We start from the raw sequence: 27,590 nt of genomic DNA, 5'->3' as shown, positions 1-27,590 counted from the left end.
CGTCCTCCCGTCAACTTCCATTTATTAGGTGTCCTCCACCGACACAACTGGGATGGTTTATATCAAACTTGGCAGGGAGGGTCTTCGGATGGTTCTTACTTGGCAGGGAGGGTCTTCGGATGGTTCTTATTTGGCAGGGAGGGTCCTCGGTTGGTTCTTATTTGGCAGGGAGGGTCTTCGGATGGTTCTTACTTGGCAGGGAGGGTCTTCGGATGGTTCTTATTTGGCAGGGAGGGTCTTCGGATGGTTCTTATTTTTCCAGGGTTGCGTCCGGTGACACACACACACACCCCGACCCTTCCCCTTCCCCCAGCCCCCACTCAGGATGGTGTAACCGTTACTGGTAATAGTGTGACCGGTTACTGGTAATAGTGTAACCGGTTACTGGTAAGTGTAACCGGTTACTGGTAGTAGTGTAATCGGTTATTGGTAATAGTGTGACTGGTTACTGGTAACAGTGTGACTGGTTACTGGTAATAGTGTAACCGGTTACTGATAATAGTGTGACCGGTTACTGGTAGTAGTGTAATCGGTTGTTGGTATTACTGTGACCGGTTACTGTTAACAATGTGACTGGTTACTGGTAACAGTGTGACTGGTTACTGGTAACAGTGTGACCGGTAACTGTTAACGGTGTGACCGGTTACTGTAATCGGGTTTTTATTAGGCCTTATTTAAAATGTAATTTAAAAATTAATATTGTAATTAATTAAAAATTAATTTTTTTTAAAAATTTTTTACAAATTAGGTTAATTAAAATTAATTTAAAAATTAAAATTTAATTTACAAATTACTTTTAAGGGTAAAAATTAAAAACCCTTAAGGGATATTAATGGTTTTTTAAAAATGTAGGGTTAATGGTAAATTAATTTATTAACAGGGAGGTTATTTAAAACTTACGGTTACGGGTTAATAGTGAAACCCTTCTTTTTAACTTGGGGATTAGTATTATTGTTAAAAGGGATTTATTTTGAACCTTACGGTGGGTTTTAACTTTTTGGAAAGGTATGGTTCGGAAAAAAGTGGACTGGTTATGGTCGTGGAGGTTTAAAAGGAAATTCGGTTTCTGGAAAAAAAGGTTTTATTAAACTTGTTGGTAATTAGTCCCCGGTTATTTAAACCCAATTGTTTTGGTAAATGAACCGGGTTAGGTATAGTTTCGGTTGGGTTTTAGGCCCGGGTTATTTTAAAATGTGACGGGTTATGGTAATATTCCCCGGTTAGGGTAGTTGAATGGTTTTGGTAAATGGACTGGTTTTAAATGGTGCCATTAGTATTAATGGTTTTTGGAATTTGTAAAAACGGGACTGGAAATGGTGCCATTAGTATGTAATTTGTTTTTTAGGACCTTTTTTAAACGGACGGGTTATGGTCCGTGTACGGGTTAGGGAAAAAGGGGCCCTTTTGGGGTAAAGGGGACGGGTTTATGGTAATATTTGTAACCTTTTTAAATTTCCTTTTGGAGTTTAATTTTTTGGTTTTCGGCCTTCAAAATTGCCTGGAGGTAAAGTTTTGGGGTTTTGGAAAATTTCGGTTAGGGAAAAACCTGTGCGGGGAACAAAGTGAACCTTATTGTGGAATCTTTTGGAAAAGGGTTTTGGAAACAGGTAGGGTTTTTTACAAAAAATTGCTGGGGTTTCGTGTAGGCGGTAATATTTAAACCTTTGGGAAGTAGTTTTTTCCTTGGGGTTGGTAGATGGGTTAGAATGTTTCAGAGCAAGGGAGTGGTGGAGTTTAAACGCTAGTAGATAGTAAAAAGTTTCAAAAAAAAGGGGAGTGGGGGGAAGTTTGAATGCGGGTTTAGGATAGTAGTTTCAGAGCATGGGGATGGTCCAGGAACTCTAGTGTTCCAGCAGCTCTAGTGTTCCAGCGGTTCTAGTGTTCCAGCGGTCTTAGTGTTCCAGCAGCTCTAGTGTTCCAGCGGTCCTAGTGTTCCAGCAGCTCTAGTGTTCCAGCGGTCTTAGTGTTCCAGCAGCTCTAGTGTTCCAGCGGTCCTAGTGTTCCAGCAGCTCTAGTGTTCCAGCGGTCTTAGTGTTCCAGCAGCTCTAGTGTTCCAGCGGTCCTAGTGGTCCAGCAGCTCTAGCGTTCCAGCGGTCCTAGTGTTCCTGCGGTCCTAGTGTTCCAGCAGCTCTAGTGTTCCAGCGGTCCTAGTGTTCCTGCGGCTCTAGTGTTCCAGCGGTCCTAGTGTTCCAGCAGCTCTAGTGTTCTAGCAGCTCTAGTTTTCCAGCAGCTCCAGTGTTCCAGCGGTCCTAGTGTTCCAGCAGCTCTAGTGTTCCAGCAGCTCTAGTTTTCCAGCACCTCTAGCTACATGATTATGATCTACTCTTGTAATGCTGGACCCAGATAGAGTTGCAAGTTTTGTATCATCTTGAACATAAAAAGGAAGACGAAATACTTGTATGCGTTTTACCTAGTGTAGGACGAGTTCATCGTCTGAAAGTGGGCGATTGTGAGCATGGACGAGAACACACGGTAGTAGTGTCTACACTCGGTTATGAGCATTCCAGCAGATGGTATGGTGTGTGTGGTTAGACCAGGCGTTCCAGATGCGAAAATCTGATTCTGGTCCTCCATTTGTAGGGTATCGTTAAGCCCTCTCGTCTGAGTTATGCCGTTGCTTCACACACACACACACACACACACACACACACACACAAGACACTTCGTCATTGAACTCGCTTCAGATGTTCTTGGAACCCCGCCATCATAACCAGTTCTTCCCAGTCTCATGGTACCTGTCCTGTCTTCCCAGTATTGTGGTTTTGAGTCATGTCGTCTTAGCCCTTTCACCTCTGGTCTTGTGAGCCTCTGCCGTTGTGGAGATCCTCAGTATGTTCACAGCAGACCCTCTGCTACCCTCCAGGTCTGCTTGGGTCCTGTCATCCATGTCTTTACCGTCCTAACCCTCTCGCAGCAGCACCTGCCGATGCTACACCCTCCACCTCACTCGTACCATCCCTATCTTATCCCAGTAGTCCCCCAGTTCTTGCGTCACTGGACGCCACACCCCAGTAGTCCCCCAGTTCTTGCGTCAGGGGACGCCACACCCCAGTAGTCCCCCCAGTTCTTGCGTCACGGGACGCCACACACCCCAGATACAGTCCGCAACATCCAGCTACCGCCACGTTGTCTTATCAGTGCCTCCTCACCGTGCTTCTGCCACCGCTCCCCCTTAAGTTCCGACACAAGTGACACTTCCTGAGGGGTGGCAGGCAGCTCGGGTGTAGGAGTGCTTCGTCTCTGGCTGAAGGTCTTGCTCCTCGTAAGTATCGTTCATGATGGTCTGCTTCGCCTCAGCTGGGGGCCTTGCCACCTGCCTCTTGACTCCTTGAACTCGATAGTGCGATCCTTCAGCACGACGATCCTTGTGTACGACGGTACGATCCTTGTGCTTGACGGTACGATCCTTGTGCATGACGGTACGATCCTTGTGCTAGGAGGTACTAGGAGCGTGCTCTGGGTGATCGTGGCCTTCAGGGAACGCGTGCTTGGTGATCGTGGTGTGCAAGAAACGTGTGCCTTGGAATGTCAACGTGCAAGGAACGCCTGCTTGGTGATAGTGACGTTGAAGGAACGTGTGCTTGATGTTCTTAACGTGCACTGAACGTGTGCCTGGTGATCTTAATGTGCAAGGAAAAGGTGCTTGGTGATAATGACGTTCATGGAACGTGTGCCTGGTGATAGTGACCTTCAAGGAACGTGTGCTTAGTGATCGTGATGTGTGAGAGCTTAAGAAATTAGGGTTAATGTTGGCGAGGCAGCTGGACCTGGGCTTGGCCGGAGGTTGAACCATTGCCGCCACGTGAGGGAGGAGCTGAGTTGTAGGTGGTAGTGTAAGATGGAGAGGTTGTAGTTTGTGGTGTGTGAGGGACATGGTATAGGTTGTAGTTTGGGAAGGACAAGTTGTAAGTCAGAGTGTCGAAGGGACAGGTTACAGTCTTATGTGTGAGGGACACGTTATAGGTTATAGTATGGGAGGGTCGTAGTGTGGGAGGGACAGGTTATAGGTTGTAGTATGAGAAGAACAGGTTGTTGTCTGTGTTGTGTGAGGGACAAGTTATAGGTTATGTGGGATGGACAGGTTATAGGTTGTAGTGTGGGAGGGACAGGTTATAGGTTGTAGTGTGGGAGGGACAGGTTATAGATTGTAGTATAGGAGGAACAGGTCGTAGCCAGTGGTGTGTAGGGGGAAGATGTAGGTTGTGTGTGTGTGTGTGTGTGTGTGTGTGTGTGTGTCAGTGTGTCTGTGTTTGCTCAAACAAGCCTTGGGCTCTTACAGTTAAAGCAGTCTCACATAGCCTTGGCCTCACACCTCCTCACTCATGCCTCGTCTTCTCACTCTTGTCCCAGCTCCTCACTCTTACCGCATCTCCTCAGCCATGTCCCAGCTCCTCACTCTTACCGCATCTCCTCAGTCTTGCCCCAGCTCCTCACTCTTACCGCATCTCCTCAGTCTTGCCCCAGCTCCTTACTCTTACCCCAGCTCCTCAGTCTTGCCCCAACACCTCAGTCTTGCCCCAGCTCCTCAGTCTTGCCCCGGCTCCTTACTTTTACCCCAGCTCCTCAGTCTTGCCCCAGCTCCTTACTCTTACCCCAGCTCCTCAATCTTGTCCCAGCTCCTCACTCTTACCCCAGCTCCTCAGTCTTGCCCCAGCTCCTTACTCTTACCCCAGCTCCTCAGTCTTGCCCCAGCTCCTCAGTCTTGCCCCTGCTCCTCAGTCTTGCCCCAGCTCCTCAGTCTTGCCCCAGCTCCTGTCTTGCCCCAGCTCCACGGTTTTACCCTCACGTCTTCCGGCCCACAGTAATTAAGCCTTACCCAGATAATTAATAACATGGGAGACAGAGATAACCAATGATAGTAATAAGGCTGAAATTGGTTAAATGTGACCCCTAGCTTTCCTAGTAGTATAAGTTTGTACTTCCTCCTCTCTGCACTTCTGTGATAAGGCTTATTATACCGTGTAATACAAGATTTTTCCTATATATTATTAGTTTCGGGCCACTTTTTGGAATTGGCCAGAAATGTGAAGGTCATTTCGAAGAAGAAAACGTGGGGCAAATCTGGAACGTGTCTGACCATAACGGACTTTACTGAACAGTTTTTCCATGTACTTCGTTTCTTTTTTTTTTTTTTTCATTTTTCCGAATCCTCCTCTTTTTACCCAGACTTGTCTCAAGGAGCCTTGAATATTCTGAACAGAATTTCATCTCAGTTAGTCTAGTAGCCATACGGGCGGAGGGAATCGGACACTCTTTAGCCAGATTCTGTGCCATATGTCCTTATAGCTTGTTCGCATGGCCTCAAACCTGGCCTTGTGGCGTCGATCATTTTGGGTGTGTTTGTGGCCCGACATCGTCCTCACCAGCGCTACCTCCATTACCTGACCGCCCCCCCTCCTAAGCCCCGCCCTAGCCCACGCAACCCCCCAGCACCGCCCTACCCTCACTGACCTTCCCCCCCATCACCTGCTCCCCCCCATCACCTGCTCTGCCTTCCCCCTCCCCTGATACTCCCACCCTCCCTCAGCACGACCCTCCCATCTTCAGACCCACACCCCCTGCACGGCCCTCCCTTCCCTAACCTCCTCCCACTCAGTGGTGGTGACCAGACCCACACCCCCTGCACGGCCCTCCCTTCCCCAACCTCCTCCCACTCAGTGGTGGTGACCAGACCCACACCCCCTGCACGGCCCTTCCTTCCCCAACCTCCTCCCACTCAGTGGTGGTGACCAGACCCACACCCCCTGCACGGCCCTCCCTTCCCTAACCTCCTCCCACTCAGTGGTGGTGACCAGACCCACACCCCCTGCACGGCCCTCCCTTCCCCAACCTCCTCCCACTCAGTGGTGGTGACCTGTCTAGTCACTGTGGCCTTGGATATAGTCCGTTACATATGGGCTGAGGATACGTTGTGTTCTGTAAGACGCACAGCACGGGAAGACGCTTGTGTGGGTGTCATCCTCTGGCGGGAACATGGTGGCCTGGCGCTCGTAGCTGATGATACGAAAAGAAACACCTGTTTCATCGCCTCAAGCACGTCTCTGTTGAAGACGAGGGTAAACGTTGCTACATCGTCAGGGACCAAGACAGGTGTTGTGTCGAAAACAAGAGGCGGAGAAAAGTGTCAACAAGAATAGCGTGATATGTAGTATACCATGTTCGGGATGTCCGGCCACGTACTATTGGGACACGGGGCGAGGAGGTATTGCCAAAAAGGATCAGCGGACATAGAGGTGACATACGTCATCATAGGACATCGAATGCGTTTGTTGTCCACAAAGACAAGTACAGACTCCTCCCGAAGTGGCAAAGGGCGTATATAGTGCATGAGTGACAAAGTAGAAAAACCCATGGAAGCAGCCCACATATGCGCGGATGAAGTATTAAACAGCAACGAAGGTTCGGCTCGACCAGCGGTAAAGATGGCGGTCACAGAAAGCAGGTGATGACGACGGTGGTGGAGGAGGAATGTGGAACACGGTCGGCCAAGGATAAGGAACGCGGATCGGCGTCCGGTGAGATAGCACTCAACTTGTGGTGATATATATATATAGACTTGTACGTCTGTATGTTACTCAGTTTCCGTGGAGACGGCTTCTGCACGAGACGAAGTGTTAGAAGATGAAACTCAGATGTTCTCCCCTGTGTTTATTCTCCAACCCAATTCACACTTTTGCCATGATGAATAATTCACACACACACACACACACACACACACACACACACACACACACACACGTAAGACTCCCACCGTATCTAGAAACAAAACTGAATGTTGGACTTGATTGTACAACACACAAGTGTCGTCTGTGTGTTAAGAAGAAAACGGAACTTAGATTCTTATATAAGTCCCTCAAGAAACCGGAGACAAATAACATCATCACTGCAGGACACGAACTGACAGACCAACGGTATGTTGAAGGAACAAAGCAACGCAGTCACGAGAAGAGCCTCCTCATCTTGACCCCACAACTTGGCGCTGCAGCTAAAGAACTTAAAAGGAATAAGAAAGAAAACATGGTACATACGGATGGCAGATTGGTTAAACATCTTCGTCATCCTCATCAAAGAAGACTACAAACACCATCCTGACAACACTGTTCACAATACAGAATTCAAGAACTCACACGACACTCCGCCGAAGAACAACTGGAGACGCAGCTGGACAAACTCATCAGCACCGCAAACGCAGTCAGGAGCGAACACCGCCTCGCGTCCGTCACAGGACACCACACACAAACACACACACACATCACACACACACACACACACACACACACACACACACACACACACACATACCTGAATGCATATATGGCGACACGAAGACCCATAAGCCAAACAAACATCAACGCCCCGTTGTTCCTCAGGTTGCTACTCCAACATACAACACGGACGAAGAACTTAACATCATCATCATGAAGTACCTTCCAGCCTATATAGTATGTAATCAACTCATCTGATGAATTCCTCCAGACTCTCCACTCCACTACTCCAGTTGGGCGCATCTCCAACGTTCCCATACACGCCACCATCGAGATCATGAGCGAAACCTTATTTATACAACTACCCTGAACTACACTCTACCAAACCTCCCACGCAACACCCTACAGCAGCATGTGAAAGCCTGCACCACATTGGCCCCATCCCAACACACAGACGACACCTGGAGTGTCCATGGACCCGCCGCTAGGGAGCATCTTTGCTGCATTCTGCGTGTGTGTGTGTGTGTGACCTTTGAAAACATGGTTCTACAGGACTCCCTGCGCCCATCTACATTCTGCTGATACGTTGATGACATTTACATAGACGTCAGAAATGAAACACACCCACACCAACCACCGTAAGACAGCAATGGAAGAGAACTTGGTTCTGAAATTTATCCATGAACTGAGCGTCAACAACAAGTTGCCATTCTGAGATGTCAGTGGGGAATGGCAACACTCATGGTTACGTAACCTCCATTCACCAGAAACCTACAAAACTCAGCCTATGTTTACATGCAGCTGGTGAATGTCCCCAGCGTGGGGGGGAAAAAAAACCTTGGGTCATTAACACTTACGTTACACCGAGCACACGAGACTGCATCACACCGCCGTAGAAACGGGCTCTTATCAACAACGCTTACAAGCACTTGGACAAAGAGCTAATATACTACATAGAAAACAAGCTCAAAGCGGCAGGAACTACAAGCGGCACATTAAACAAAAAAAGAATATTACTGCAAGTAGATTTAACAGCATACAAGACAGACGAACGTGTACTACGAGACATCGTCCATAGAAACATCAACCAAACAACACACCAAAATAGAGTTAGTCATCTACTATAGAATAATAAACACTACAAAAAAGCGACTTCCTCATCTGAAGCAATCAGCTGCACAAAAAATACAGACACATTACAAGAATCCAACGTAGTGTATCATGAATTCAAATGTCAACGAGGAGAGTATGAGCGCCTCACTAACTTGACCTACTGACGTGGGCAGCACAACCTGTACACTATCCACAAGACTCACCCAACCTACACTTACGAGAAGGTTCCATCCAACTACATGTGAAGCACAACACTGCCCTCACACGAGACACGACTGTTCACTCTACACGTGAAGCACACAACGCTGCCCTCACACGAGACACTGACTGTTCACTCTACATGTGAAGCACAACACTGCCCTCACACGAGACACGACTGTTCACTCTACAAGGATACTACGCCGTGAACAAGGCACGAGACGCCTACACGTCGCCCAGGCATCAAGCATCAAGGAACAACGACCTCATATCAACAACCACAACACGGGCCAAAACAAACTACCATAGCGACACGCAATAGCATCGCGGTACAACAAAGGAGTGCGCAGTGCTACATGCACGTCCTCCTACTGGTATTACCCAGCCTCATTCAGCTTCCCAGTCGTTCCAGTGTGTGTGTGTGTGTGTGTGTGTGTGTGTGTGTGTGTGATTTTTGTTAAGGGTCTGTTATTGTTAATTCCAGGATTATTGTAGAGCGAGGTTTTATGTAGAAGAGTTTGGGATGTTTGTTGAATGTTTACTGTGTCCGTACATTAATGTTGACGTTTTCTCTTCTCAGCCAGTATGTGGGTGTATGTGTAGTGACCGCTGCTGAGGAATCTCCCAGAACCTGTGGCTCTGCACCTCTTCTTCCCCCCAAGTCACAGGTAAGTACATTGGGTCCGTCTGGTCGTAGGTAGCTTCATATCCGGGTCAAGGGTAACCCCGCCTTTCCCTCAAGGTCACGCTTCGTACCACTCTTCCCTCCAGGTCACAGGAGGTACCTCCCTTCCCTCCAGGTCACGGGTAACGCCGCCATTCCCTCCAGGTCACGGGTAGCACCATCCTTCCCTCCAGGTCACGGTTGGCACCACCTTTCCCTTCAGGTCTCGCGTAACTACTCTATATCTCAAGGAACAGGTCCTTGCCCCTCCCTCAGGTCTCAGGTTCTCACCGCCATCTTCCTCCCTCCTCTAGGTCTCAGGTCTCCATAGTACTCCCCCTCCCTGCCTCAGGTCTCAGGTCACTACCACGGTCTTCCTCCCACCTCCTGGTCCCAGGTCCCACAGTGTTCCCTTTCCCTCTTCAGGCCCCTCGTCTTCCCCCCTCCCTCCTCCAGGTCTCAGGTCTCCATAGTGTTCCCTCCTCCCTGCCTCAGGTCCCACAGGTCCCCACAGTCTCACCCCCGGGATCACAGGTGAACGCTAAGCCTGTATCTACCGACCTTACCCAGGTGGCCCGGCCCGCGGTGCCGTCCTCAGGTAAGTTATCAGCAAGGTGTCACTTCGTCAGGTGTCAACATCGTTTGGCTTTGACGCTGCAGGGCAGGCAGTGAGTCTCAACCTATTTCTCTTCCATGACCCACCGCAGTCTTCCCAGGGTTATTACAACCCCCCAGAAGAACACGACTGGTTAACTATAATTATCTACTTAACCCCAGAAAACTTGGGTGACCGAGGGAATAGCTCAGAACAGCTTAGTTCTAATGACACTTTCAGAATGTAGTTCTTGACGTTCGGGAGTTGATGGCCGGCTATGACACGTTGGCTGGTTCCTGTGTTGTGACGGGGCGGGGAGAAGCGTCGATGGCTTCACAACCCCAGGGTTGGGATCCCTTGGTCGAGAAGATGAGCTGGTCTCGTAAGGATGGTCTTTGGGAAGAGTTGGTCTTTCATGGAGGGTCTCTAGGAAGAGCTGGTGTTTGCCTAGGCATTGTGTGGGGACTTCCCCTTACTCCACACCTGACTTCCACTGCCATCATCACCACCACATCTCGTCACCACTACCACCACCACACCCATCCCTGTTCACCGCCACCAACGCACTTCAAGACACACACTCTTCCTTGCTCACCGTCATCACCATAGCTCACCACCACCACACCTTCCCTTCCTCCCTCACCACCACACCTCACCTTCACCACACACTCACAGCAACTGAATGAGGAAAACAATAACTATTTCTTTTTACCTTTGCCATGAATAGCTTTTCTGGTTCTGGCTGCGAAATATTGAGCAGATCTTCCCCCACGCGGGGAGACTGCCAAGTACCTGGAAGTTAGCTCATGTTACACCAACTTTCAGGGAGAAAAAAAAAAGAAAGTTTGAAAATGGACTGTTGCTGGTTCGTTAATGTTCGTGTATCCATCATAGCACCACCTGAGATTCCTTCTATAACTTACCATCATGACCTGCCTATATTGACCTTACTCGAAGCTTGGAGCGGACGTGGGCCAGCTGGCGCTCCAAGCGTGGCTTTAAAGTTAATGCTTGACGGAGTGTGTGCGGTATAGGGTTCACTCCTTAGATGGTGAACACCCTGCTTGATTTATAAACAGTTCATTTGCGTGATAAAGGACAAAAGGACCCGCTGGAACGTGCACCTGCTATTCCATGAAACAAAGTGTCATGATATGTCCAGCTGAAACCCACGCTTCATGTATGAATTGTGGGAGTAAACCTTGACAGCATACATGCGTGTCATGGTTGCCAGCACCACAGTCCTACGAGAGAGCCTCTCAGTACCTTCATATATACCGTTCCATCAACCTCACGTTACTTCGAGGAAAAGTGTTAAGAGACGATGATCGAGACAAAATCGTTTAAAACTCTAGATGTTAGACTGATAAACCGACCATCAACGTAGTGTGTGGAGAAACGCATTTGTTTTTGCGAATCTGATTGAATTTCTTAGTCATTATGTAATAGCTGGGACTCCAGAACAACCCCTTGATGGACAGCGCTCTCGTAAAGCCGTCGTTAAAGTACCACATAAAGACTAATGAATAACGTTAAAGCTCAGGACGCAGGATATGCGTGTGTGTGTGTGGCTTCATACACGGTACGGTGGTGCTCCATCACTGGGAGGTATTCCAGCTCTTCATCTTCAGTTTTCTGACACTTTCCTTCATCTTAAGTAATGTCCTCCATTTACTTCAATTTATTCTCAAGTTGGCGTTTTATAAGCATGAGCGTGAGCTGCCAAGTGTCATATTTCCCCAGTGGCATCCTCACACTCTCTTTTCCCCAGTGGCGTCCTCACACTCTCTTTTCCCCAGTGGCATCCTCACACTCTCTTTTCCCCAGTGGCATCCTCACACTCTCTCACGAAGCCAAACAATATTCCCAACTTCAAGATCTTTGCTAACATCCTAAGAGTAATTTTTTTTAACTTAATGGATAGATGGATAGATAGATGGATAGCCCATGTCAGGTCCCCATTTGATCGACCAATTCCTAGGGGAGGATGAACAGCTAGGCGGACTGTGGACCGACTGCCGAGACCAGGATTCGAACCTATGCGAGCTTGACCCCGGGACGGTCCGTAATTGCGTCACCGTCAGGAACGCTCACCACTTCACTTAACGCCATGAATTCCAAATGACGACCATATTTACATAATTGTGTATTTCACGGATGGTTTGAAATAATTCGGATAGTGGGCGTTGTATCTGAGAGCTGGCTGCTTGTGTGCCCCCACTACCAGCTAGTCCAGACAGTATTTGGCAGCTGCTGCGTCACATGATGATTCTGTGGCCATTGGTAACTCAAGGGTAGGCCGCTTTGATAACTGTTTTTTCACCTACACCTTAAAGCTTTGGACTCACTACCCTCTTATATCATTCCCAGTAACTGTGACCTGACACAGTTTAAAAGACAGGTTTTTCACTTCCAAAATTCGTAAGCACTTTCCTTTGTTTCTTCACCCCCCTTCCCCCCTCCTTCATTAGCCTCTCAATATTACAATTAAGGCCCAGCTTTGATGTGGACTTTCTTCTGTGATTGGAGCCTCCAACGTTAAAAAAAGGAAATGCCAGAAAAAACTGGACTCCTCCCCGAATATGTTAGCGGATGATTCCAAGTCATAAGAGGAGGAGAAAGTGGCTGCTTACTACCTGAGAGAGAGAGAGAGAGAGAGAGAGAGAGAGAGAGAGAGAGAGAGAGAGAGAGAGAGGTAACAATATAAGCTTCGATCACGCGTGGCTTAGAACCTCTTCTGCGGATTATGAAGAAAGCCTAGCTGGCCTTTGCTGTTCCTGCTGCTGCTGCTGCTGCCTGGCTGGTATTCTCCTGTTCCTGCAGCTTGGCTGGCCTTCTGCTGCGCTTCTGTTGTTTGCTGCTGTCTATAACCAAAACACTTGTTGTGTACTGTACCTGTTCTACGGCCACTAGAAGTCAGTACAGCAAAGTTCGTTGCGTCTCAGTATCCAGTGAGCTAGGATGTGGCCGGGGGATGGTGTGGAGGTTGGACACATTGTGTGTGTGTGTGTGTGTGTGTGTGTGTGTGTGTGTGATTCCCTCTTAATAATCACCTATTTGTACTGCATGGGAAGAGAGTTTCGCTCTCGCTTGGGGCCCCATGTCTAGAATCTTCACTACCATACAACGTTTTTAATACTGCTTTATGCTTTCCGCATTTACCGTTTGCTCGTTCATCCTGTGCCGTCCATTCACTGCTCTCATTTTGTAAGATTATGGAAACCATCGTTGGAGGCAAGATCGTTAGTCTAAAAGATGATCGCCACTTGATAATGATTCTCAGAATGGTTTACGACGAAATCGTTCATGTTTGACAAATCCATCTGATCGCTTTCTGTCAAAACAGGTGATGAGAGAAAAGCGACTGATGTCATTCAGTAAGCATTCGATAATTTCCCCCACATTAAAGATTACGAACGAAAGTCAAATTTACATGGTGTACATTAGGTTGTACGGCGGTGATTTGAAAATCAGTCGATTGACCGTAAACAAGCTGTTCATTAACGATCAAGCCTCAAGACTGGTTAGAATTAACAAGTGCCGCAGGGATCCGTCTTGGGTCCGGTTCTGTTTCTCACTGATATTCACGACGCTGGTGCTGGGCTGCGTTGTGAGATATTAAAGTTTGCTGATGATAGTTAGGTGGAAAATTATCATACAACATAAATTGGTCGTCTTCAACGTGACAGAGACAGATCGGTGTACTGACTAGACTACCAAGTGGCAAATACTTTTCAGTAAGTGCAAGATTTTACACATATATAGAGAGAAAAAAAATAAAAAGGCAAGTAATGGTATGAATTCTATTGAGCTACAGAATGTAAATCAGGAAAATGACGTAAATGTGATCCCTGATTACGTAGAGCCAAGGGAGTAGGGTATAGAATTGGTAGAAGGTGAATATTATTCTTATAATAGGTCTGCGAATTTGTGTTAGGATATAACCTCACTCGTAAGATTTACAAAGCATGGGTGCGTCACCACATTTAGATATGAATTTAGTTTTGGTCATTCTCTGTGAATGGAGAGAGCGTTAGGTCTGAGGCACCAAGATGATTGCCGGACTGAGGAACAAATTGCATGAAGGTCGACGAGACGATTCAAACGTGTTTAGCATAGGAAAGTGAAGGTTAAAAGGGGATGTAATACAGTTATTCAAAACCATCTGATCTCTCTCGTAATAATGGCTACAGACTTGTAAAGAAGCGTCTTACTCTCGAGGTGAAGCCGCGGCATCTTTTAAGGAATTTTCACTACAGTGACAACTTTTCAGAAAGGCCTATTCGTGTGCGTAGAGGCAATAACTTATCATGCTGATGAAAAGCTCGCGAGGAATATTATGATTCACGTTTTTATACCAAGATGGGCCTCAGAGGTCCTAGCTTCATGGGGCAAAAATGATTTTATAGCTCTGGAGTCCTGGAGGAGAGAGAGAGAGGAGGGAGTAAAAGGACTAAGAGGGGACTTTCCCCACCGATAAGTATGTTCAAAGCTGCCCTGAGTGAGGCACTTACTCGTCACCAGGAATGATAACTCATGGAATGATGTACCAGTTAGAGTAGTGGAGAGCGACGTCTTAGATACATTTAACAATAGACTAAGTAAACACTTCGCTTCAAATTCACGACTGACATTATGTGCGCCTCAAGTTATGAATGATTGTACAAGTATCTTTCATAAGGTATCCGTTAGGTGCGTAAATGGCATCTTAGAGAGAAAGGAAAAGTGCTTCATGTGGTATACAATCACATAAGGTCATGCAATACCTGAGATGTTAGCGAATATTGTCGAGAGTGTTAGCTGTAGGGAATATGCGGATATAGAATAATATAGGAGGGTTGGTTATATAGATAACATTTACTTGAGTTATCTTGAAATGTTAGCTGTGGAGAGAGCCTGGGTAGAGTTGTCATGGAGGATTTGGTTGTTTAGAATATGTGGTTGATTCTAAGTTGGAGGATTGGTCGGTTATATTGAAGTTATAGTTTGTAGGATTGGTTGTATCAGGTACTGTTGTAGATTTTGTTTGGAGGAGGTGGAGGACACGCCCTCATGCCGGTGTAATGAACAGATGGGAGGTAAAGATAGGCTCCAGGGAGGTGCCACTGGTAACTGTACGTGACAGTGGCCAGATGGGGCCCCAGGTAGGAATGACTGGTGGTTATACCTGACAGGGGACAGGTGAGGCCTCAGAAAAGGAACACTAGTGACTATACAGGGGTCAGGTGGGGCCCCAGAGAGTGATGACTGGTAGCTGTACATGACAGGGGCCCCAGAGAAGGACCACTGGTGATTGTTCATGACAGGGGCCAGGTCGGTGTGGGCTGTCAGGTTGGTAGCACATGTATGGGAAAGCCAGATAACAGAACACCTGTCTGTGAATGACGAGCTTATCTGCCGGAGGACAGCAATATTGGTTTACATACCTAATCCCTACAGATAGGGACACGATAAGGGTCGAAAGTCTGTGGGAAAAGTGAAATCGTCTCGTCCTTATGGAATCCTGGATGGATACTACATGTCAATCCCTTTGTTTGACCCCCATGACCTCTTCCTGACCTCCTTATGCTCTCATGACGCCCTCCTGTGACGTGCAGCTGTGCCACGGTTGTCATACGTCATCCTCCTGGTGGTTGCTGGTCAGGCCATCGGTTCTTCACCGTTATTATAGGACGGGGTAGCTGACTCCCAGGCCAGGCTGGTGGGTCCTTATCCTGGCTGGTAGGCCTCTGGCTTGGCAGGTGGGTCCCTGGCCTGATGGATAGGCCTCTGGCTTGGCAGGTGGGTCCCTGGCCTGATGGATAGGCCTCTGGCTCGGCAGGTGGGTCCCTGGCCTGATGGATAGGCCTCTGACTAGGCAGGAGGACTCCTGGCCCGGCTGATGGGTCCCTGGCCTGGCTAGTGGGTCCTTGGCCTGACTGGAGGGTCCCTGGCCTGGCTGGTGGGACCCTGGATTGGCTTATGGGTCCCTGGCTTGACTAGTAGGTCCTTAGTCTGGCAGGTGGCTCCCTGGCCTGGCTGGAGGGTCCCTGGCCTGGCTATTGGGCCCTTGGCCTGGCTAGTGGGCCCTTGGTCTGGCAGGTGGGCTCCTGGCCCCCTGGACCTTCAGTATCAGTTCTTTTTGCTCAAGTGCGATGCGGTGGCCAGACTTGGAGAGGCATTTCTAGCATCCGCCTGTTTCAGGATGTGAACAGTTTACCGAAAAGAAAATGTAAAAGTAATTCTAGTCTTTGTTAGAAGACAGTTTTCCTCCTCTTTTCTTCTCGGGTGGGACTCTGGTGTCTGGTTTGGAAAATTGGCGACTCGAAAAGTTCCTTCCCACACACCGATTCCTGCAGCTTGTTTCCCGCAGAATATTATTCGTGTCAAGGTTTTCTTTCATTGACTCCCATTTTCATTACCGTCATTTATTCCAGTTTAATTTCATGAGGCACTTGTCACACCAGCTTTTTGAGGATGTCATTTTCTTTTAACGTTTGGACCTTCTCTATTAGCTCTTTGTTCTTCCTCAGGAGGCGATGACCGGACCTGAAAAGCATTTTCGAGTTTGGGTCGTATGTTGAATGTTACTGACGTGCTGAACACATATATTTTTTTATCCATACACTTAGAAGCTATTATGATATGTGCCAGCAGACAGGTTGTCTCCTAAATTATTCTCTAAATATGGGACTCTGGCGACAAGCTAAGGACGATGTCAGGTTCATTTAGTCCTCACAACACACAATCCTGGACCTTATTTCCCGCGAGATGGTTTACTTCTCAAACTGAGGCTTTATTTCACCTTGTCCTTGTCTTCATTTCCTCCACATTTGCTCGGGGTGAATTTCATCACCAATGTATCGGACCAACTGTGGAGTCTGTTTAGGTCTACCCTACGTGAGCTGGTGCAATCCTCCTCACCTTTCACCTCCTCCCGCTTCCCCCATGACTTTTGCGTCGTCTCCAAACATATCCAGGAGATAGATAGATAGATAGATAGATAGAGAGAGAGAGAGTCATTGAGGCACCCCATTAAGTACGACGTTACGTCGACCATTAAGCACGGCTTTATGACTCATGAGCACGACGTGACGGCCCTTGAGCACGACGTGACGGCCCTTGAGCACGACACGACGGCCCTTGAGCACGACGTGACGGCCCTTGAGCACGACACGACGGCCCTTGAGCACGACGGGGTTACGTAGCGCCTTTATCTGTGGGTGCCGACGATGGTGGCCAAGGGGGGAGGGAGAGCCAGAGCCGGCCATCTGCCGCGACACCTCATGAGGGCCGCTTGGAGGGGAGGGAGGAGGAGGAGGAGCACAGTGTCTGAGTGTGTCAGGGTCGGGCGGGGCGCGTGACGTCAGTATAGGCGATGATCATTAGGGCGTTACAGGGGTGTGTGTGTGTGTGTGTGTGTGTGTGTGTGTGTGTGTGTGTGTCATTCTGGTACGCAGCGATCAAGCCTAGGTATTGGCGACAGGTCTTCTGCTGTGTCACGTTCTCTTGGTCTTCTCCACATGACGAGACCGCGTCTACTGTAACCTTCCATTGGTCACTGCTAGTTGTCCATTTCTCTCTTACTCTCGTTACTTCTTCTCGTCTCTGCCTGTCTTGCTTTCATCAGCCTGTACTTCTAATACCCTGGTAGGAAGGACCTCAGGCAACACTTGGGAGTCTCTGGCACAGCTGCCTTAGCTTTATAGACGCCCTTGATTGTCAGTCCGGTGTGGGAAATGTTACTAGGTCTAAAACTGTTGGGTCAACACTCCGGTGTTGGGAGACACCAGTGGCGGTGATGCTGGAATGCCTCGCAGTGTTGCTCCCTCTGCCTGTGACTTGCTCCTCTTCCTGACCTTGTCCTCCCAGTGGACAGTCTTCCTCCTGACCTTGCCCTCCCGGTGATCAGTCTTCCTCCTGACCTTGTCCTCCCAGTGGCCAGTCTTCCTCCTGACCTTGTCCTCCCAGTGATCCTTCTTCCTCCTGACCTTGTTCTCCCAGTGATCAGTCTCCCTCCTGACCTTGTCCTCTCAGTGATCAGTCTTCCTCCTGACATTGTCCTCTCAGTGATCAGTCTCTCCCCCCCGGCCTCCCCCTCTGATTATTTCGTCCCCATGAGTTTAGCCTTCCCTAGAGACCTTTAGCGCCCTGTGACCTTGTTCTCCCTTGGCTGTAGTTGAGCCGCAGCTGGAGGGAGGAAGGAGGCGAATCAAGCGTTAGTGGCCGCTTATACTGGGCTGATGGTCGCATCATTTGTGGGCCTCCTCCTCTGCACTCACTGTTTGTTTTCTTCAGAGGATGACGCGTGGTGCATGGTGGAGCCGTACACCAGTATCTCCCTGGGAATTTAAAGATAGTATAGGGAGGGCGTCTTTGACGGACTCGAAAAGTAGCATCTTATAAAGATATATGACGCACAGTTTGATATATAATTCATAGGATGAAGTACAGTTAATCAGAAGTGGATCTCCTCAAGTTCTTTCCCGAAAGCTGTGACTTGAAGCGGTGTGTGTGTGTGTGTGTGTGTGTGTTGTGGTGGTGACAAGTGGTAAGGTACACACGGTCAGTTCAGTTGTCAGGCGGCCGGAGGCAATTATTTTCGTCAGCTTACCATGATACTGGCTTGTTGGTGTCACAGTGGTGGTGATGTTAGCATATGATGAGTAGTGTGGCAAGGCTGACCCACTGGTGAGGTAAGGTTGGTACAGTGGGGAGGTAAGGTTGGTACAGTGGGGAGGTAAGGTTGGTACAGTGGTGAGGTGAGGGTGGTACAGTGGTGAGGTGAGGGTGGTACTGTGGTGAGGTAAGGTTGGTACAGTGGTGGGGTAAGGTTGGTACAGAGGGGAAGCGAGGCTGGTACAGTGGGAAGGTAAGGTTGGTACAGTGGTGAAGTAAGGTTAGTACAGTGGTGAGGTGAGGATGATACAGTGGTAAGGTAGTGGTGTTTTTGTACTGTTAAGATAGTGATGGGTTAATGGTATCCCAGGTAGTGTATGTGTGTGTATGTGTGTGTTCTTCGTGGGCTTTCACTCTTGATAAGTTCTTCTTAACCTCGTGGGTCCCGCGGGACATGCTGGAATTCATTCTTGGCCCGAGAGGCCACCATTACCAGGTAAGCAGCGACAGGAAGGCATCTGCTGGCCCTCAGCCCAGGTGTTGTGTAGTAGTAACCCTAGGACAGAGGAGGTTGCGAGTCGCTTGGATATAGTGCGTGACGTGGAAAATGAAGGTTGCGTGAGGTTGGTCATGCAGTCTTATCACGCGGATACGGGGGAATATATGGCGGGCCCTCACCCCCTACTCCCGGTAACCGAGAGGAAGAAGCAAGGCTTCAGTATGACGGTGGCAGTGGTAGGGACAGGTTGTGTGCGGCTGTCTGCATGACGGGCACACATGCATCATCCCGTATGCTTATCGCTTGAGCATGACTCAGTCGCCCTCTGCAACGAGTCACCTTGCAAGTGTTTGTTACCGATAGCTGATCGCCACAGTGTTAGTTATGTTACGCAGAACATGACATACAAGTAACAGACTGAAGAAAAGTGAATTTGAGCGACTCTTCAAAGCCTTCGTAGGCGGCAAAAGGATGGAATAATGTGATTTAAGTAACCAGGCATAGAGGAGTTGAATGTAAGTGGTTGATGGGGAAATGATACAATATATATATATATATATATATATATATATATATATATATATATATATATATATATTGAGTATTATTTGAATGCTTTGTTCGTTTGGGTCATGGTAGGAGATTGGTGTGACGAGTGAGCGATTGGTACTTACTATATAAACTTACCGTGTGACACTTTGTGGATATATATAAGATATAAATGATAGAAGAAAAAGAGTTGCCTTTGTCTGTGCTTTCTTTGAGATTACCACATAGTTTCGAGGCAATTATATATTTGTGGGAAAAAAAAGGATTGGATGAAGGTTAGATTGGTTTAGATTGGTTGATTTTTTTTCTTTTTTATTAAGAAAGACGATAGTCTGACTATCTGGTTTTTGCTTCTAGTGAATATGTATTTTAGGAGCAGACTTCTGTATGTTAATATAAATTGAACGTCATGGTAACGACTTGTTGCTCTTCCAGTAACTTGAGACAGGCCTATTACTTTTTTTTTTTTCTTTTACCTTATTCATGGTAGATTACATTACAGCTTGGAAACGAGACAGTTAATGCTATTCTAACTTACTTCCAGACTAAACCAAGCCTAATGTAACGTAGGTGAAAGAAAAGTACCCATAATTTAAATCTCATATTTTATTCAACTGATTTAAAGAAATAAACTTTGATGCGACTTTCATAATGGTAATGATGATAAAGACACCCCTTTAGAAAAATAGATTTTCAGACTGAAAGTTTAAAGGATTATTGATGTTTGCAAAAACCTATTGGTGCCCGCTCCCACACACACACACACACACACACACACACACACACACACACATATACACACACAAGGAAAGAATAGTTGTCGCAAGAGGGTTTGACAATTTTCATGTTATTAACATGTATAAGTTCACCTGAGCGAGTCACGTTCTCTTGGTAATGACCTCCATAGAACTGGTGCTGATGTCAGTGTACGCAAGTATTTGCCTCGTCAGAACCTACTGCTAATTACTTTCCTTTAAGTTAGTTCAAGTCGGACTTAAATGGTTGTAGAATAGAAGCAGACTGAACGAATGTGTGTGTGTGTGTGTGTGTAACTATTGACCTTGTACTTATGCCGTAGCCAGGGCACACCAGTTGAAAACTGCTATCGTGTAAATGTTAATCCATTATTTAGCAGGATTCTCATGTTAACTGGGGATTTTACTACTTTATAATTTGGATGTTAAAAACATTGTTAGCTTTGTTGCCAGTGTTGTGTGTGTGTCTCCATTCCAGTCTTACTCATTAGATCATTAGTCTTCTCGGGGTGATTGATGCCACAGTTAACTCGGAAACCTTGATAATTCCAGGGTGGGATAACCCTGGAAATGGTGGCTAGGCTACGCTGTCTTCGCGGTTAACGAGAGAATAATGTTTTAGGCCGATTCCATGGTTACCGTGGTAAATGAGGTAATTATTCCCTGGTGACTGAGGAAGTAATTATGCTCATTCTTTGCTTACCAATCTCATTAAAGTTAGGCTCATACCAGGGTTAGCGAGGAAGTAAGACAGACTACGATAACCGTGGAAATGATGTAAACATTCCTCCCGCGCACCGTACTCGCAGGAATATTAGCAACGTCCACGCCTGTTGAAGTTGTAAGCTGACCCTGGCATTAGCCGAAGCCTCGCATCCAAGGTAACCCCGTGGAACTAGCCACGCCCTCATCTTATATAATGCCTGAAAATTCTATAATGGAAATTCGGTTTTCATCGCAGAGTAATGTAGTTGGTGTATATATATATATATATATATATATATATATATATATATATATATATATATATATATATATATATATATATATTTTTTTTTTTTTTTTTCATACTATTCGCCATTTCCCGCGATAGCGAGGTAGCGTTAAGAACAGAGGACTGGGCCTTTGAGGGAATATCCTCACCTGGCCCCCTTCTCTGTTCCTTCTTTTGGAAAAAAAAAAAAAAAAAAAAAAAGGGAGGGGAGGATTTCCAGCCCCCCGCTCCCTTCCCTTTTAGTCGCCTTCTACGACACGCAGGGAATACGTGGGAAGTATTCTTTCTCCCCTATCCCCAGGGATATATATATATATATATATATATATATATATATATATATATATATATATATATATCCCTGGGGATAGGGGAGAAAGAATACTTCCCACGTATTCCCTGCGTGTCGTAGAAGGCGACTAAAAGGGGAGGGAGCGGGTGGCTGGAAATCCTCCCCTTTCTTGTTTTTTTTTAATTTTCCAAAAGAAGCAACAGAGAAGGGGGTCAGGTGAGGATATTCCCTCTAAGGCCCAGATCTCTGTTCTTAACGCTACCTCGCTAACGCGGGAAATGGCAAATAGTATGAAAAAAAAAAATATATATATATATATATATATTTATATTTCTGTATTAGCTATTAGCTTTGTATTATTAGTATTTGTTTTATCTACAGATGACAAACGGTTATCTTTATACAGTCCTCAGTAAATTATTAATACCTGAACATATTTTATACTTTGAAAAACTAGGCAAAGATTGTAATTTATGTGGAAAGCTTGAGCAAGCGAAATTTTATATATATATATATATATATATATATATATATATATATATATATATATATATACACTCGATCGCCTGTCGCGAAATAGCGCCAGGTACAGACGAAGAAAGCGCATCCGCTCACATCCATCCATCCTCCAGCTATCATATGCAGTGCACCGAAACCAGAGCTCACTGACCACAACCAGGTCCCACAGACCTCTCCATGGTTTATGCCCTGGTTCATTCCACAGAGAGCTCGTCGACCCCTGTATCAGACCACATCGTTTCAGTTCAATCTATTCGGCGCTTGCCTTTCACCCTGTTGCATGTTCAGGCATCGATCGTTGAAAATCTTTCTCTCATTCTTGTTCTTGTTCCCTCCATTTCAGACCTGGCACGTATATCACTCCATGTGTCCAGACCGTTTCAGCACACTCTCTTTATCTCTCAACCACATTCTTTTTATTACCACACATCTCATACTCTTTCATTACTTACTAGATCAAACCACCTCACACCACATATTGTCCTCCAGCATTTCATTTCAAACACACCCACCCTCCTACACTCCGTCTTATTTTAGGCCATGCCGCGCATCCATATGATGATGCTGGGAATACAATACCTTTACACATATCCATTTTTTCCCTCCCACATACAATCTCTCCACACATTCCTCAGTGTTCGCAGAACCTACTCCCCCTCATCCATCCTGTGACTCACTTCGGCTTCCATTATCTCATTCGTTGTCATGTCCCCTCCCTCCTATCTAAAACACTACAATTTCTCCAGGTTTTCTCCATTCAAACTCCCACCCAACATAACATGTCCCTAAACTCTGCTAAACCTAATAATCTTTCTTTTATGCACAGCTACCCTAAACTTTCTCCTTTCACACATCCATCCATACTCAGTCACCAACTTCTTCAGTTTGACACATGAATCTTTACCACCAGTGCTATATCATCAGCAGACAACCAGTGACTCATTTTCCAGGCCCTCTCATCCCCAACAGACTGCATACTAGCCCATCTCTCCAAGACTCTCTGATTTACCTCCCTCACCACCCCATCCATAAACAAATTAAACAGCAGTGGTGACATCAGACACCCCCTACCGCAGACCAGCCTTCACTTGGAACCATTCACTCTCCTCTCTTCTACTTGTGCATATGCCTTACGTCCCTGATAAAGACTTCTCATTGCTTCTTGCAGTTCTCCTCCCACACCATATGTTCTTGAGACTTTCACAAAGCATCTCTATCAACCTTATCTTATGCCATCTCCAGATCCATAAATGCCACATACAAACACATCCGTTTCTCTAAGTATTTCTCACACACATTCTACAGAGTAAACATATGATCCACACAGCCACTACCACTTCTGAAGCCACACCTCTTCTCCCCAGTCTAATGTTCTGTACATGCCTCCACTCTATAAATCACTGACCACTTGTACAATGTACAAGGTACACTCAACCAACTTATACCTCTGTAGTTTGAACACCCAACTTTATCCTCATTGCCTTTATGCAGTGGCACTACACATGAATCCCTCCAGTCATCAGGCACCTCACTATGATCTATACATACAACGAGAATCCTAAATAACCAATCAGCAACACAGTCACCCCCTTTCTTGATAAATTCAACAGCAATACAATTCAGTCCAACTACTTTAACATCATCTTACGTAAGGCTTTCACCACCTCTTCTCTCCCCACTAAACCAATCTCCATGACTCTCACTTTGCATACCAGCCCGACCCAAACACCATACATCTGCCGCCCTAATCATCAAAGGTATTCAACATTTCTTCAAAATACTTACTGCATCAGGAAGTAAATGTGAATAAAAGCAAGGCTATGAGGTTTAGCAGTGCATAGAAACGGGTTACCTGAGGTGTGAGTTTGAAGAGAGAATAGTTGGAGAAAGTGGGGAGTTGCAGTTATTGGGAGTTGACATATGGCAAGGAACGGGGGAACCATTGAAGCGGAGGTGAGTCACTGGGTGGGTGAGGGAGCGAAGTTTCTGGGAGGGTTGAGGAATACAAGGAAAGAGATCTCTTATATTCTAGGACGAAAATGAGTGTGTGTTTGACGCTAACGACGTTGTATGGATGCGAGGCGTGGGCTGTATATGAGGATGTGCAGAGAAGGGCTGATGTGCTGGAAATGAAATGTCTGAGAACAATGTTTGGTGTGAGGAGGATTGATCTAGTAAGTAATAATAGAGTAAGAGAGAGGATGGGATTGCGAATGACATTGGTATTGACTGGTTAGTGAGGCTGTTTGACGTAGTATAAGTGCCACAGAACTGGCAAAGTTCCTACATAATGCCATTATAGAAGGGTTATATGAACAAAAGTTATTGTTTGAATTGCAGAGATATAAGTCTGTTGAATATAAGTGATAAGATGTATAGGATGAGGATGACTAGGGAGGAGCAGTGTGGCCTTAAGAGGGTAGAGAATGAGTGAACCTAGGGGTTTGCTTTAATCAGTTTTCCGAGAGATACTTAGAGAGAGAATGGTTTGTAGTTGGCAGTTATGGACCTAGAGAAAGTATGTGATATATTGACAGCTATGCCATGTGGAAGGTGATACGAATCGTTTGTGTTGGAGATAAGCTACAAAGTGCAGTGAGGACTTTTTGAAGAGACTGTTAGGCGTGTGTGCGAGTCAGAAAGAAGGAGTGTGAGTGGTTCTGTGTGATAGGTGTAGATCATCATAGTCGTTTAATCTATTCATAGACGCGTTGGTGACGGGGAAGAGGGTGAATGCGAAGGTCTTTGGAGCAGGGGACAGGTCTGCGGTGTTCTTAGGGTATATTAGGGAGCTTTGTGGCTGTGCGCCGTGGGAGATGAGTAGCAGCTGCCAGACTTCGGTGGAGTGTGTGAAAGGAGGAAGGTTAGAGACAGTGTGCTCAGTCGTTCGACATAAATTTGAAGGCATGTTCCTTGCTCCACAACGCCCAAATTTCTTGCACCAATGTGCTCTATGCCCAGATCTGTACCGTGGTCCACTATGCCCAAATCTGTACCGTGGTCCATTATGCCCAAATCTGTACCGTAGGTCCATTATGCCCAGATCTGTACCGTGGTCCATTTTGCTCAGACCTGTACCGTGGTCCACTATGCCCAGATTTGTACCGTGGTCCAATCTGCTCAGATCTCTGTACCTTGATCCACTATGCCCAGATCTGTACCGTGGTCCACTATGCCTAGATCTTTGTACCTTGATCCACTCTGCTTAGATCTGTACCGTGGTCCAGTATGCCAAGATCTCTGTACCTTGATCCACTATGCCCAGATCTGTACCGTGGTCCACTATGCCCAAATCTGTACCGTGGTCCACTATGCCTAGATCTTTGTACCTTGATCCACTATGCCCAGATCTGTACCGTGGTCCACTATGCCCAAATCTGTACCGTGGTCCACTATGCCTAGATCTTTGTACCTTGATCCACTATGCCCAGATCTGTACCGTGGTCCACTATGCCCAAATCTGTACCGTGGTCCACTATGCCTAGATCTTTGTACCTTGATCCACTATGCCCAGATCTGTACCGTGGTCCACTATGCCTAGATCTTTGTACCTTGATCCACTATGCCCAGATCTGTACCGTGGTCCACTATGCCTAGATCTTTGTACCTTGATCCACTATGCCCAGATCTGTACCGTGGTCCACTATGCCTAGATCTTTGTACCTTGATCCACTATGCCCAGATCTGTACCGTGGTCCATTATGCCCAGATCTGTACCGTGGTCCACTATGCCTAGATCTTTGTACCTTGATCCACTATGCCCAGATCTGTACCGTGGTCCATTATGCCCAGATCTGTACCGTGGTCCACTATGCCCAAATCTGTACCGTGGTCCACTATGCCCAAATCTGTACCGTGGTCCACTATGCCTAGATCTTTGTACCTTGATCCACTATGCCCAGATCTGTACCGTGGTCCACTATGCCCAAATCTGTACCGTGGTCCATTATGCCCAGATCTGTACCGTGGTCCATTATGCCCAGATCTGTACCGTGGTCCACTATGCCCAAATCTGTACCGTGGTCCATTATGCCCAAATCTGTACCGTGGTCCATTATGCCCAAATCTGTACCGTGGTCCATTATGCCCAGATCTGTACCGTGGTCCACTATGCCTAGATCTTTGTACCTTGATCCACTATGCCCAGATCTGTACCGTGGTCCACTATGCCTAGATCTTTGTACCTTGATCCACTATGCCCAGATCTGTACCGTGGTCCATTATGCCCAGATCTGTACCGTGGTCCACTATGCCTAGATCTTTGTACCTTGATCCACTATGCCCAGATCTGTACCGTGGTCCACTATGCCTAGATCTTTGTACCTTGATCCACTATGCCCAGATCTGTACCGTGGTCCATTATGCCCAGATCTGTACCGTGGTCCACTATGCCTAGATCTTTGTACCTTGATCCACTATGCCCAGATTTGTACCGTGGTCCACTATGCCTAGATCTTTGTACCTTGATCCACTATGCCCAGATCTGTACCGTGGTCCATTATGCCCAGATCTGTACCGTGGTCCACTATGCCTAGATCTTTGTACCTTGATCCACTATGCCCAGATCTGTACCGTGGTCCACTATGCCTAGATCTTTGTACCTTGATCCACTATGCCCAGATCTGTACCGTGGTCCATTATGCCCAGATCTGTACCGTGGTCCACTATGCCTAGATCTTTGTACCTTGATCCACTATGCCCAGATCTGTACCGTGGTCCATTATGCCCAGATCTGTACCGTGGTCCACTATGCCTAGATCTTTGTACCTTGATCCACTATGCCCAGATCTGTACCGTGGTCCACTATGCCCAAATCTGTACCGTGGTCCACTATGCCCAAATCTGTACCGTGGTCCACTATGCCCAAATCTGTACCGTGGTCCATTATGCCCAGATCTGTACCGTGGTCCATTATGCCCAGATCTGTACCGTGGTCCACTATGCCCAAATCTGTACCGTGGTCCACTATGCCCAAATCTGTACCGTGGTCCACTATGCCTAGATCTTTGTACCTTGATCCACTATGCCCAGATCTGTACCGTGGTCCATTATGCCCAAATCTGTACCGTGGTCCACTATGCCCAAATCTTTGTACCTTGATCCACTATGCCCAGATCTGTACCGTGGTCCACTATGCCTAGATCTTTGTACCTTGATCCACTATGCCCAGATCTGTACCGTGGTCCACTATGCCTAGATCTTTGTACCTTGATCCACTATGCCCAGATCTGTACCGTGGTCCACTATGCCTAGATCTTTGTACCTTGATCCACTATGCCCAGATCTGTACCGTGGTCCACTATGCCCAAATCTGTACCGTGGTCCATTATGCCCAAATCTGTACCGTGGTCCACTATGCCCAAATCTGTACCGTGGTCCACTATGCCCAAATCTGTACCGTGGTCCATTATGCCCAGATCTGTACCGTGGTCCACTATGCCCAAATCTGTACCGTGGTCCACTATGCCCAAATCTGTACCGTGGTCCACTATGCCCAAATCTGTACCGTGGTCCACTATGCCCAAATCTGTACCGTGGTCCACTATGCCCAAATCTGTACCGTGGTCCATTATGCCCAGATCTGTACCGTGGTCCACTATGCCCAAATC

At 46.9% G+C, this 27,590-nt stretch overlaps 1 long non-coding RNA gene across 1 annotated transcript in view; it reads left to right on the top strand.

Annotated features, from left to right (window-relative positions):
* Window positions 1–27,590, top strand: part of LOC139759736 (uncharacterized) — a 138,505-nt gene that overhangs the window by 65,584 nt on the left and 45,331 nt on the right. Inside the window, exon 2 of the long non-coding RNA XR_011715136.1 lies at window positions 9,097–9,184. This is a non-coding gene — a long non-coding RNA (uncharacterized lncRNA). The remainder of the gene's footprint in view (window positions 1–9,096; window positions 9,185–27,590) is intronic.

This window comes from Panulirus ornatus, chromosome 3, assembly GCF_036320965.1.
Source record: "Panulirus ornatus isolate Po-2019 chromosome 3, ASM3632096v1, whole genome shotgun sequence".
In the NCBI taxonomy this organism is placed as follows: Eukaryota; Metazoa; Arthropoda; class Malacostraca; order Decapoda; family Palinuridae; genus Panulirus; species Panulirus ornatus.
The sequence above is the reverse complement of the archived record's forward strand: the minus strand, read 5'-3'. Positions and strand labels throughout refer to the sequence as shown.